At 26.7% G+C, this 10623-nt stretch overlaps 1 pseudogene; it reads left to right on the forward strand.

Annotated features, from left to right (window-relative positions):
- The first annotated feature begins 6445 nt into the window (after positions 1-6445).
- On the forward strand, positions 6446-7279 carry LOC147068678 (uncharacterized; annotated as a pseudogene).
- Positions 7280-10623: the final 3344 nt, after the last annotated feature.

Raw genomic sequence — 10623 nt, forward strand, 5'->3', positions numbered from 1 at the left:
TATTAAGTATTATGAGCATGGAAGAATCGAGAAGTATTTGGTATGGTTTTCTATAGCCTAGTTTTCTTTCTAATTTCGTTAGTGTTTTGCGGATGTTTTTTTGTTTTTTAATTTTCATGATATGTGGGTAATAAATTTAATTTATGATCTCATTGTAATTTGTTGATTTTATATTGGAAGATAAAATTTGCTAGCCCTAATTTATTTGTACGATAAAATCATGTTTCATAAAAAAAATTACATAGATTACTCGATATTCATAATTTTTTATTTATACATTGATTATTTATCTTTTAAAGTTAACGGTATATTGCCCATTATTTATTTTATGTCGTACTCACATGTATTCCATAAAAGCGCATCTAAAATTTAATTTCGATTTTAAAGTTTAACTTTTCGTGTTTTAAATTCCTTACTCTATGCTTTTTATTTAACTCACTCTGAACCGATACTTTGTGCTGAAATATTACGTATACAAAGATTGAGCCTTCCTAATCTATTTTTTTATTATATTGTGGTTTGTATTTATTTAAACCAAAAAAATTATTATGAATTCAAGTATGGTATATAAAGGTTTGAATTTCCTATTCTATTTTTATTATTTCGTAGTTTACTTTAGTTTGACTCAAAAAATAATACAGTTAAATATGGTATATAAAGATTTGAATTTCCTATTCTATTTTTATTATTTCGTGGTTTACTTTGATTTGACTCAAAAATAATACAGTTAAATATGGTATATAAAGGTTTAAATTTCCTATTCTATTTTTATTATTTCGTGGTTTACTTTGATTTGACTCAAAGAATCATGCGGTTAAATATGGTTTATAAAACTTGAAATGGCCACTTTCATGTTTCTCAAGCATTTCTTGGATATTTGTTTGGCTTTTAGAACATATATTATGCATCTAATATGACGTTAAAAGTTTCTTTTTGAAACTGATAAACCAACTAGAATTAATATAAAAAAATTAGCAGAATCTGCCACGTCCACGTATTTTGGAATAAAGATACATACATGGGCCTTATAACGCTCTTGTACTGTGGTACTCATGTTTGAATGTGATGGCAAAAGTTTCTTTTAAAAACAGAAAATTAACAAAATTAATATAAAAAATTGCAGAAAAATAATCTCATAGAGTGTGCCCAGCATTCGGTGATAAAATATAGAAAATGGGCCTTTGAATGCTCTTTTGTCGAAAGAACAAATTGGAATATTAAATTTTAACTGGCACATGTTTTTATCTTGTAACATCAACCACCATTTTTTTACTGGTATATGCTCGGCATATGTTTATTCGACTTATTTAAATAGTTACAATTCAAAAGAAAATATTTGAACAAAGTTCTGGATATTGGATCGTATATTTGTGAGGCATAATGGAAATTGTATGAGTCCGATGGAATAATATATGATGGTATTTGTTTCTATGTTTAACTTCATATCAGCAAATGGATTATGTATTTTACTATCACCATATTTTAACACTTTAAAAATAAAATCAATCAGTCTGGAATTTCTATTTATTTATTAATGAAGGTGATAATTTTCAGCAGTTTATGTTATTTTTCTTCGGTAAGAACGTCATCTTCAGCCTTTTCACTATCTTGTATATTTTATCAAGGGCTTCATCAACTCTCCCCATCCGGCTTTCGTCACTTGCAAGATATTACCTTCTGAAGTCCAAGGAGATACTCTCCAATTTTTGTTTCAAAACCACCGAGCTTATGTAAAATAACGTGTTACGCTCGATTCCAAGTCGTCTGCAGTATCCTTTGTGAATCAGCCTAAAATAATATTGTATTCATTGGTGTAGATTAAGATTTTCAGCGCCAGCTTACGACTATTTGGTTGTAGTTCACCATAAATTATTGAAAAAACATGCTAATTGTTCCTAATAAACAGTGAAATCTTCATCTTCTAAATAAAATAGAAAACAGCGCAATTTTTTTATTAAAAAAAGACTCTATGTGATTGTTTACTATATTTATTAGCGCCTTGTATTGATAAATATCATCAAAGAACTTTATTATGTAAATAAAATCGTTTAAAAAAATATCTAAACATATTTATTTGTGTTAATTCAATTTTGTCTTCTCTTTTCGCATCGATATATAATTCTAATTTTTTCCATATTCATCGCAAAAAATTAACGACACCAGCAAGGTAATAAAAAGGGTTTTCCTTATGATATAACCAATTTTAAATTCTAGTATAAAAATTTATTATATTTTTATAGTATCATCACATACTAAATTAAATCTGTTAATTTTTTTTTTGGTATCAATTTTCACCATAAAAAAATCATCATAGCATAATGTTATAAATTATAGTTTTATATTTTTCAATTGTGAAATAAATTAAAATATATTTCGAGCTACACAATATACATCAATGTCCGATTTAAAATCATTATTTACAATTTAAACGGGTTTAATAATAATCCACACCACAGTCTGTTATCAAAAAAAAACATATTTTTTTATAGCTCATTAATTAACCCATAGTCTAATATTTTACTTAAAAATTAGCTATAAAACATATATTTAAGCCCATTAGCACTCTATTTAAACTAAATCAAGTTCAGAGTCATTAAAAATCTTTTATTAATATAACTATAAACATATTTTATGTTTTGTTCACATTTTCTCTAAATCATTTATTATATTCATAAATTTATAATATAAAATTATTTGCAAAATATTTTTTTTTGTGTTAATCATTATATAAACAATTCATATTAAAATTATCCACAATTTTTTATATTTTATAGATTAATTACTTAAATATTTACCACCATGTAAATTAGAGTGGGAATCTAGCATATATTTACATGATAATATAAAAATAAGAACGTTTTAATTTATTTTTTTTATAACATGTGTTTGTGGGATATACCCACTGTTTGATCATCCAATATTCATTGAAATACATTAAACGTATATTGCGAGATAAAATAAAACTGTACACAATTAATAACAATATAAATACATTTAGTAAATTTTCTTATATTTAAAGTATATTTAATATTCAAAATTTTTCTTTTACGCTATTAATAAATGTAGAAATGCATTTGGTTGATAAAATTAAATATCAAGCATATTTAATAATGAAAATGTCATAAGATATTTTTAAGAAAACTATATTGGATATTTTAACTCTTTGCATATATTATATTTTAAATATAATAGTTTTAAAAATATGGGAGAATTTTAATATCCCACGTACTTTTAATGGTAGAAATAAAACGGATACATCTTTTAATAGATTTAAAAATTATACTGTGTAAATATTACACATATCGAGAATATATTTACCGAATAAAATATGTGGAAATCTCTAACATTGCTCTAAAATTTTATTCAGTGTTTATACACAAGATTTCGAATTTATTTAGAATCAAAATAAGAAAAAAAACATCAATGAACATAAAAAACATTCTTTAAACATATTATATATTATAAGTAAATTTAAAGATGAAAAAAATAAGAATTTTTATTAATATATTAAATTATTTCTAAACTTTTTATTTATTATTTAAAGGTATAAACCTATTTAAAATATATTTAAGAGCCTATCCTAAAAAAATTGCCCGGATGTAAGGTTGTAGTATGAATGAAGTTTTAAAAAAATAAAGTTATAAAAACGCCTGATTTTCCTGGAAGATGATGCGAATTAATATTCAATGAATTAATAAAATTTCTTTTTAATGGAAACTGAAGCCGTTTTTGAATCTAATAGAATATTTTATTGAAAAAAGAAGTTTCTAAACCACAATATAAAAACTTATTATTTTTTATTATCTTATTTTGCAACTGTATCTATAAGTTTAATTACATTATGTATTTAAATTTATTTCCAACATAAACAAATTTCCTTTGTACTTTTTAATACACTTCTTGCATAAAAAAATATATATAGTTTCTTTCATATATATAAAGTTTAAAAAAATTCTAAAAATGTTAAAAATTATCTTTTATCAATTTGCTTAAGCTTTTGCAAATAATTCAAATTTATGTGGTTCGTAAGCTATTTTATTCAAAAAAGGCTACCAAAACAAAATTAAATTTATGTGTTGTAATATGGCTAGGAATCGATTTAAAGAGCCAGCTTACCCAATATATATTGAAACATATTGTTATGTGATATAATCCAGATCTATATAAAAAATAATCAGATGAAAATCCTAAAGATACCATAAGATGTATTCTATCATTCTCATATAATATCGGAATATATTATGCTACACGAAAATTCAGATACTATATAATTTAAAAAATTATTTTTACTTATTACTATTGCATTGGATGATGTAATGGTAACACAATATAATAAAATTTACCAGAACGAACTAGAGGTCTTAAAAATATCAAGACATATATTTAAAATATAGGAAGGAGGCAAACTCTCGAACTAATATGTGTTTAAGAAAGCAGAGATATCAAAGGAAATGTAAGTGAAGAGAACAGTGCCAAAATATAGATATGATGGGCCTAAGAAATCATTTAAATGCTGCTTGAAGAAAAAATGTATAATTAAATTTTTATAAAAAAGCCATAAAAATTATCATGCTCCAATAGATTTAGTTTTTATCCCCTGATAAATAATATATATTTAAGGGCTTATTTTTAAAGATTTAATGTTTCCATGCGAAAAAAACTTTAGATGGCTATATATTACATAGTTACTGTATATATTTTGAAGCACATCATCCTTAAAGCCTTCATAAATATATATTATGAGTTCAAGACGTATATATTAAAGTGTATTTATCAATAGTATTATTCGTGTATTTTCTTCCGCTTCCGTTGACATCTCAATTCTTGCCAAACAACTTATGATTTTTTGCGAAAACACAATTTCATGTTATGACATTTAGTATACACCCTAGCAAGTATTGATATTCATATTAAAATTTTGTAATTATTGTAATTATTGTAAAAATTAAAAAGATATAAATTATATAAAAATATGGTTTTAGCGAAAAAAAATGCCACAGATCATATGATAATGTGTTATGAATGACAAAAGAAGCGGAAGCGTATTCACAAGAAATGCAGTTTGAGCAAAGCACTTGAATTGATACGTTTGAATTAGAAAAATGTAATGGGGAAAATTTTGGTGATAAGTAAGCTGAAATAAATATTATAAAAATTAATTTTTTGTGTGAACTAATGAAGATAGCCCGAAATCAAATATAACCATATTTAATTGAAGAATGGTTCTGTTAAAATAAATTAAAATATTTATTTATTAAACATAAAAGGTAATTATTAGTATAAAATATATGATTTAGCAGCCGAACATAAAGTAAAGAGCCTTATCGCATATGATACAAATAAATTCAGGCAAAAAAAAATTTAATTCTAATCTAATTTACCTTATTTATTTATGTTTTACATATATTACTTTTTAGGAAGTTCGCTTTATATTAATAGGAACTTTTGCTTAACTGCAGCTTCTCTTTGTGGGACTCCCCCAGCACTTCTTGTCACCCGTAATCACCATGGATGGGGTCCTTTCTCATAGGCGGCCGTCATTATGTGTAGGGAATGTGATTCTATCTACTGTTCATCGCAAAGCTATAAAAGCTACAACCACACACTACACTTACCTATATCCTTGCTGAACGGTGTCGGATCTTTTCCATACTGGAGGCACAGTTCAACGGCTAACACAGCAACCACTATTTAGAATGGCTTGCCAATGCTTTTTTGGTTTATCTTTTATTATTCACTGGCCGCCCCATTATGTATTTTTCTTTAAAGTAAATTCGTTTCGGAAATTAGTGGGTTGGTGGAAGTGGAACCCCTCACTGGGGTCCGACTTGTAAACTACACAACCATACCTCCCTAATTCAGGTAATATAAATGTTTTTTATTGTAATAAAGATGCATAAAACTGTATGGTATATGATTATTATATCTGTTGATATATCTAACTGTTTAAATTTTTCTTCTTCTTTGAGCGTAACTTGATTATTACCCACGAGCACATCCTATCCATGCTTTTAGAATTTTATATTTTCGACCATACTTTCCCTCTAGACCAATCTGTTGAATTGTTAATGTATGTTTTATAGTTTTGATTTGTGTCTGTATTAGGTTTTTAAATTTGATTTCTTTTGGATAATATGACATAATGTATTTGTTTCGGAATATTAATTCAGTGATTTATTTTAAAATATTATCAGAATAGTTTTTATAAAAAAAAAGTCAGCAGAATATTAGTTTTAATAAATGCATCATATTTCTGAAATATATTATAAGCGATTTGGCCTACCCATTAATTCTATTATCACAATATTTTTTTAAAAACAATTTATCGGAGATCCTTTAAATGTACAGATCATATTTAAATAATATTAAATTTTGTTATTTAGTTAAACTATTAATTTTATTATCATAATAATATTTAAAACAAACTTAATCGATTGCCCTTAAAATGTTTAGTACAGTTCAAACAGGAAGCAAATATTCAATATCTTATTCCGTCTATATTAAGGAAGACGGAAGAATAATTTCACCTTTCCATGACATTTCACCAAACATTCAAGATGACTCAAACATTATCAGAGTCTTTAATGAAATACCACGTTTTGAAAATGCAAAGTTCGAAATGTCAAAAGACAAACCGATGAATCCAATAGTTCAAGATGTCAAAAAAAATAAACCACGTTTTGTGGCCAATCTTTTTCCATGCAAGGGATATATTTGGAACTATGGAGCTATTCCACAGACATGGGAAAATCCTGGCGTAGAAGATGAATATACAAATGCAATTGGAGATAATGATCCGATAGACATCATTGAAATTGGAAGTAAGCAAAAGATGATAGGTGAAGTTTATGAGGCTAAAGTTCTTGGATGTCTTGCACTTCTTGACGATAATGAGTGTGATTGGAAAATATTGGTCATTGATATTAATGATTCATATTCCTCTAAAATCAATGGAATAGAAGATGTGGAAAATGTTTTTCCGGGTTTACTTGAGAAATCCCAGAATTGGTTTAGAGATTACAAAAAAGCGGATGGAAAAAACGAAAATCAATTTGCTTTGGACGGCAAATTTATGGATGCTGAGTTTGCTATGAAAATTATTAGGGATGGTCATAAGCAATGGAAGAAAATGTTTGATTTGGAAAATACTGAAGGAATATCAAAGTTAAATGGAAATATCGTTGATTCAAAAGAATATTCTCATAACTTTTCAATCGAATTTACTGAAGAGAAAGATTCAGAACTTCCAGAAAGCATCGAAAACTTTTTCTATTGCTAGTTTGGTGATTAAATCTAATGATAATAAAGGTGTGAAGGTATTTTTTCTATCGTGTAACTTTAATTCAACCCAATACTATCTAACTATTTTATTTTATTTCACAAAGTAACAGCCTTATAGTTTATTTAAAAAATTCATTTAGCAATAAAACGGACGTAACAATGGTTTAAAGGGTAAATATTTCGACTAAAATTTTAAATTATAATGATTTGTTGTTCGATTCTCCTCAAACAATGGCATATTAAATTACCAGTTTGTTAATTGATATCGTCTATCTGCAAGGGATACAGCAGACACTATAAGGCAGACCCATTATAATAATAGCAATTGGTTTTAAACATATAGTAAATTGTGGCGTTAAACAACTTGACTCGATTCTCGAAAAAAAGTTTAAATAATCAAAACCATTATCGGCTTGATTTAGGTGCTATCCAGAAACGGTGACCTAATTGATGTGGTTTATTTTCCAACGTTTAAACCCTTTCATAAGGTTAAAATAGCGATATCGAAATAAATATTTTTACTTATTTATGGGTTAATTCAATTTTTAGGCTTTTATAGGTTGTTTTAGCAACATTGTAGATTGGTCTATAAAACATATTTGACTGATACTTCTTTCCACTTCATCATCAGTAAATATTATTCTCAAGACTTATTGGTCTACCGACTTCCATAATTCTATTGTTTGTGCGTATCGCTTTCGTTTCGGTTGTTAATTCTAACACCCATTTAACGGCTTTGAGTATTTTATGACACTCAATTCCAAGTTATGACGTATATCAATATTTAAGTTATAAATTGGTTTATAAGGGGGCATTCACTTGCCAATAGATTTTATTTTCTTATCTTCTTATTTCCAACATTTTTCAGATTATATATACTCGTTATTCCTATTGCTATTAACATGATCAAGTTTTTATTCTTATCGTGCAATAAAATGTTTGGTCTATCATGAGACAATTTTGTGACCGTTTCTATTCTTGTATCTACCATTATTATTGCTAGTTCGTTTTAAATTGATTCTCGAATAGTGTATTTAATTTTCTTCGATTTTTAAATGTTGAATTTTATTGTGAGCATGAGTGAATCTTATAACCTCGTTATGTATATGCGCATAAAATAGCCAAGCATTATATTACATAGGCTTGAAAGGTGGGCTACTGTTTTATATTCGGATACACAGCGCTGACGACTTTTTCCTTAGAAGATATTTTTATCTTGCATAAAACGATATATTGCATCTTCTTTTAGCTTGAAGTTGTTTATTTATAGCCCCTTAAAAAAAGATATGCAAATCCATGATTTGTTATAGATAATCGAAGGCTTTTGGTGTCAAAATAAATCTAATAATTATTTCCATGTGAGTTTTAGAGGCTTAAATATCAATTCGAATGAAATAAAAGACAGTTTTATTGCACATTAAATAAAAAGGAAAAATTTGAAATAAAAGCTTAAGAAAAAAAATTGCACGATTTTGGGTAAATGTAACAAATAAATAATGAAAGATGGCTGTTTTTAAACTATCTTCATGATTTTATTGGAGAATGAAACGTGGAGGTCAGTGTTTTACATTTCAAGAATTTGAAAAAATGTGTAACTACATGCCTAATTGGAAACCTGCTGGGTCTGATGGTATCTATAACTCTATATAAAAAATCAATGGTTCTATGAAAACAAAACATAATACATTTCAAAATATATTATTTTTAATGTTAGAGAATTGAGGCCTATGACCTGCATAAATTATCACTATAAATTGACAGCTAAGATGATGACGGAAATCTTAGTTTAAAGTTTAAAAGCATAACTATTATCGAAAAATCAACTGGCACCGTAAAACGGGTACAAGAGCTTGAAGCTAGCGCTAAAAAACACAGCAATAAACTAAGCACCGCATTGATCGATGTGAGAAAGCTTTTGACTCAATATATAACGACTATTATAAGGCGGTATTTTCAGAAATTTATCTTCGAAAGTGAGTATACAGATTTATAGGTATGATAACTTGTAAATGAAAGACTTCTGTAAGATATAAAAACAAAGAAATTTTGCACTAAAGTATCATGAGAGAGATACTGCAAGGTGGTAGTATCTCAATACCTCGTTTTCCCATGTGGATTTATTGTAGAGTAACTAAGAAAAATACCTTTAAAAGAAAATGCCATCTATTAACTCTTCCTATAGAAAAAATAATTTCTTATTTTTGATGATTGTGTGCTTATGATCAGATGTCCAGGAAATATAAAAAAGATAAAAATAAACAGTGAATATTTAAATTGCATAGAATTAGAATAAATCGAGTTAGAAACAAATGATTTTAGGTGTAGTATATATCCAAATCTACTTGAAAATAAGGATGTTTATAAATAACTCTTGATATCTGATGATAGGTAATCAGTAATATACTGTTAATTATGCATAAATTTGTAAGAAATATTCAATAATTTCTAATCTATTAAAAACCAAAATAGACAGCTAAAACTTATTTAAATCATGTACAAAGCACACAATTTTACTTAAAAAATACTATATAGCTTTTTAGAATTAGAACCAAGAGACTTTGTTTAATAGATGATCAGATAAGTATCGTTCTAGTGGAAGAATATATTCAAATACAGACACTAAACTTGATAAGATCATCAGAGAAAAGTGAAGAACTTGGGAAAGGACTATCTAAGCTAAATTTTTATCAGAGAAATGCTTTTTCTGCTAAAAAAAAAGACACTTATTACTATTAAAGAAATATCAATGAGATAAGCAATCTATAAACAAAATATAAGAAGAGAATAAACAACATCTTTCGTTAATTAAAATATACTAAATGTTCAAAAAAATTAAGGCGATCCTCGACAGAATCTATTTATTTGAAGCAGAAAGGAAGTTTGATGTGTAAAATAAAGGACCGATAACTTTATAAAAACTTTTCAGTATCTACAACAAATCATGTATTTGCATATCTTTTTTTAAGGGGCTATAAATAAACAACTTCAAGCTAAAAGAAGATGCAATATATCGTTTTATGCAAGATAAAAATATCTTCTAAGGAAAAAATCGAAATTTCAACGCTGTGTATCCGAATATAAAACAGTATCCCACCTTTCAAGCCTATGTAGTATAATGCTTGGCTATTTTATACACATAGACATAACGAGGTTATAAGATTCACTCATGCTCACAATAAAATTCAACTTTTAAAAAAAATAGAAAATTAAATACACTATTCGAGAATCAATTGAAAACGAACTATCAATAATAATGGTAGATACAAGAATAGAAACGGACATAAAATGTCTCATGATAGCCAAACATTTTAGTGTACGATAAGAAGAAAAACTTGATCATGT

This window comes from Rhyacophila brunnea, unplaced genomic scaffold (assembly GCF_057557595.1).
Source record: "Rhyacophila brunnea isolate RB1 unplaced genomic scaffold, BYU_Rbru_1.0 scaffold_28, whole genome shotgun sequence".
In the NCBI taxonomy this organism is placed as follows: Eukaryota; Metazoa; Arthropoda; class Insecta; order Trichoptera; family Rhyacophilidae; genus Rhyacophila; species Rhyacophila brunnea.